We start from the raw sequence: 4,257 nt of genomic DNA on the forward strand, positions 1-4,257 counted from the left end.
TTACGGATGGTTGTGAGCCACCATGTGGTTGCTGGGATTAGAACTCTGGACCTTCAGAAGAGCAGTCAGGTGCTCTTACCCACTGAGCCATCTCACCAGCCCTGCTAGGAACATTTTAAAAGCACTTTTAGGGTTACAACCAAATTGAGAGTTCTGTGTGACTTACCTGTGGCTTCCTGAATTACCTCTAAGCCCTGGCAACTTGGTCTTTTATCATCTTTATAGCGGTGCCTTTTCCTGAATGTGGCAGACTGAAATCAGTGTGTGCCCTTCGTATGGTCAAAATGGCTTTCTTCCCTTAGTGCTACGCAATGGGAGTCATCTAATGGTTTGATAGCCCATTTTTCAATGCCAAATAAATAATAGTCTGCTCTGTGTGCCTCAATTCACTTATCCATTCACCTAGTGAAAACTATTTTATTTGCTTCCACATTTGTGCAATGATAAAAAAGCCTTCTATAAATATCTTAGCGCATTTAACTTGTTAACGCCTTTGGACAAACACCAATGTCTGTAACTGCTTGATTGTGCAGTAAGACATGTTTAGGTTCCTAAGAAATCACAAATTTCTCCATTGGGGGCTCTGTGTTCCATCCAATAGCTGACTGAAAGTACCCTAGGAGCTAAAGGGGTCTGCAACCCTATAGGTGGAACAACAATATGAACTAACCAGTACCCCTAGAGCTTGTGTCTCTAGCTGCATATATAGCAGAAGATGGCCTAGTTGGCCATCATTGGGAAGAGAGGCCCCTTGGTGTTGCAAACTTTATATGCCCCAGTACAGGGAAACACCAGGGCCAAGAAGTGGGAGTGGGTGGGTAGAAGAGCAGGGGGTGGTGGTATGGGGGACTTTCAGGATAGCATTTGAAATGTAAATGAAGAAAATACCTAATAAAAATTGAAAAAAAAAAAAAAAAGAAAAAGAAATCACAAATTTCCCTCCCAAAGTGTTTGTATCATTTCCCATTCTTTCTTAGTTTGGGTTTCCATTGCTGTGAAGAGACACCATGACCAAGACAACTCTTATAAAGGACAACATTTAATTGGGGCTGCTTACTAGTTCTGAGGCTCAGTCCATTATCATCAAGGTGGGAAGCAAAATAATATCGAAGCAGGCATAGCATTGGAGAAGGAGTTGAGAGTTCTGTGCCCTGATTGGAAGACAGCCAGGAGAAGACTGTCTCATCGACAACTAGGAGGAGGGTCTCCACTCTCACCCCTACAATGACACATTTCCTCCAACAAGGAAGCACCTACTCCAACAAGGCCACCCCTCCTCATTGTGTTACTTCCTGGGCCAAGAATTCAAACCAGCACACATTCCCATCAGCAATGCATGAATGCCCCTTTCATTCTATGTTCTCACTAGTATCTGTCACCCTTCAACTCATCGGAGGGGCATAGAGCTGAATCTCATTGATTTAATTTGCTTCTCCTGCTGTTGCACAGGGGCAACTTCATATTTGTGTGCCTATGGCACACCTTTTCTAATGAGATATTTGTTACAGTGTTTGGTCCATATTTTAATGTTTGTTTGTCTTACTAAGTGTTAAGTGTTGCTATAGGTGGGGGTCTCGAACTGTTTAGTGCCTACCCTACAGTGCTACTGGGACTTAGTAGAAAGAAGTCAGGTTGTTGGGGACTTCAGTTATTCCTGGGACTCTGGCTCCTTGTGTTTCTTCTTGTTTCTTGGCTACCATGAGGTGAGAAAGCTTTCTCTTCCACACAGATTTCAGCATGGCACACTGTCTTCTCATAGGCTAAGGACAATTGGGCCAGTTACACTGCCTTCTCATAGGCAAAATGCAATAGAGCTGGATACTCTGCCTTTTGATCACCTAAATGGAATGGAGGGTGACACAAGTCTTCCCATAGACTACATGCAATGGAGCCAGATCCACTGCCTTCCCCTAAACTAAGTAAGTATGATGGAGCCAATCTACCAAGCGCTGAAACCTGAACTCTGTGAGCCATAGTAATTGTTCTTCCACATAAGTCAGTTACTTCAGATATTTGTTGCAGCAATAGAAAGTCAATATGAGTTCATTGTATGTATTTTAGATACCAGCCCTGTATCTTGCAAATATTTTCTGCCAGTCTGTGTCTTAACTTTTCATTTTCTTAAAACGGCCTTTGCAGGACAGAAAACTTAAATTCTAGAGAACTCGAGGTTAACCACTTTGCCTTCCATCCATGGCAACTCTGGTTTTGTATTCAGTCATCTCCAAACCCAACACTGTTTCCATATTTATCTTGTAGAATGTTTTTACTTTTGTTTTTACATTTTTGTTTATGTCTACTTTAAGTAATATTCTAAGGGTGTAAAGCCTAAATCTAGATTCATTATTTACATTGGGTGCTCAGTAACTTACCAGTAACTTTTGTCTTAAATATTTTATTAGTAGATATTTTTGTATAATATACTTCGATAATATTTGCTCTGATGTAAGGTTTAAAGGGTGTCATCGTTGATGCTTTCTGCCAAAGCTTAGGTGATTTGTGTTTTTGTAACTTGTTTCTGGGCATGCTACTGTTTTTCACTGACTTATTAGAGTAAGCTGTAAAGTCAGGTAGGCTCTGTTCTCCCACCTTTGGTATCATCTTGAGTCCTTTGCCATTTTACATACAGACTGAAATTAGGTTGTTCTAATCCACAGAATTGGATCTACAGGTCAGCTTGGAAAGAACTGACATCTTGACAACACTGAGTCTTCCTATTATCATCTGATGGTTCCTCTTAATAATGTTTTTATCAGAGTTTGGTTGTTTGCCTCATATAGAGCTTGCATATATTTTGATAGTTGTGTTTGAGAATTTATACTTTTGATGCAAATGTGAATAGTATTGTCATTTTTAATTTTTAATGTGTATGGGTACTTTATTGGCATGCATGTCTGTACACCAAGTTCATGCAGTGCCTCTAAGGCCTGAAGTGGACATTGAATCCTCTAGGACTGGAGTTAGACTGTTGTTAGCCACCATGTGGGTGCTGGGAAGAGCAGTTATTGCTTGACAGGTGACCCATCTCTTCAGACCTTGTGTGCTTTCAGTTTTATATTTGCTTTACGTATAATGTTATACTGAAAAGCAATAAACTTATATGCAATGTCTATATTCTGGAACTTTCTATGACTACTTCTTATTTCCAGAAGGAACTTTGTCAGTCCTTTCTGGTTCTCTGCATAGGAAATCATGGCACCTAAAATTTAAAGATGGTTTTATTTCTTCCTTCTCAATATGTATAAGTTTTTTTTCCTACTTTTATTTCATTAGATAGGACTTAAAAACCATACTGGAATGTATGGTGATATGGTGAGAAAAGACATGTTTGCTTAATTGCTGATCTGTTGGAGAACCATCTAGCTCCATAACAGAAAATATATTACCTGCAAGGTGTATTTGTGTATTATTTTCGTCAAAAGACACTCTTATAGTGATACCTAGTTTTTCAAAATCACAGTGAGCTATTGGGGCTTTCCAAAGGTCCCCTTCTCAATTTATTGATAAAATATGATTTTAAGAGAACTACTGAAACACTGAAAAGATAGACCATATCTTGTGCTATAACAAATATCCTAATATGCGTAAAAGGATAGAAATTATGTAATCATAGCAATTGGAAAAATGACCAAAATATAACTTAAATATCTGCAAATACTTAGGAATTTAATTTAATTTCATTAAGTAATTAAAAAGTCAGTGAAAAATTATTAATAAAGGCAACATTTGGTATGAGACAATGCCTAAAACTTCATGTGTCACACTTTATCAGTCAGTGCTGCTAAAGTTCTGATGCTTTTTGCTTTATTTAAAACTTTTAAAATTTCTTTCTTTTCCTCCCTCCAGTCCCTTCCATGTCTCCTCAAATGTCTTCTTACCAATCCCTCTCAAATGGATGGCATCTTTTTCTTCAATGATTATTTTTACATACATATATGTGTGTATATATTATATACATAACACATACAAACATACAAATTTGAAAATGTATAAATATATAAATACAACCTGTTTTGTTTGTTTAGCCTTGCTTGTATTTATATTATTTCTGGACTGAAAACTTGGTAATGGATGGGCAATTAGGTGGCTAATCCCAGGGCAAAACAGTCTCCCTCTCTCAGAAGTTTTTGGTTCCCTGTAGCTCTTTGTCAATGGGTGGGTCCCTGTGAAAGTTCCCCTTTCCATGCTAGCATATCTTTTGCTACTGTCATTGTTCAGTCTTATTTCATCAGCCATATTGTTGAGGCATCATGGGTG

The 4,257-nt window shown here is 38.4% G+C and overlaps 1 long non-coding RNA gene across 2 annotated transcripts in view; it reads left to right on the forward strand.

Moving 5' to 3' along the window:
- The window catches only part of LOC110306965, a 4,983-nt gene extending 1,869 nt beyond the window's left edge, over positions 1 to 3,114 (forward strand). The window contains exons 2-3 of one of the 2 annotated variants that reach the window (XR_002379336.2): positions 1,730 to 1,919; positions 2,658 to 3,114. This is a non-coding gene — a long non-coding RNA (uncharacterized LOC110306965). Of the gene's footprint in view, positions 1 to 1,729 lie in introns of both variants that reach the window. The other variant, XR_003838390.1, reaches the window with a different exon arrangement.
- Positions 3,115 to 4,257: the final 1,143 nt, after the last annotated feature.

Source organism: Mus caroli, chromosome 12, assembly GCF_900094665.2.
Source record: "Mus caroli chromosome 12, CAROLI_EIJ_v1.1, whole genome shotgun sequence".
In the NCBI taxonomy this organism is placed as follows: Eukaryota; Metazoa; Chordata; class Mammalia; order Rodentia; family Muridae; genus Mus; species Mus caroli.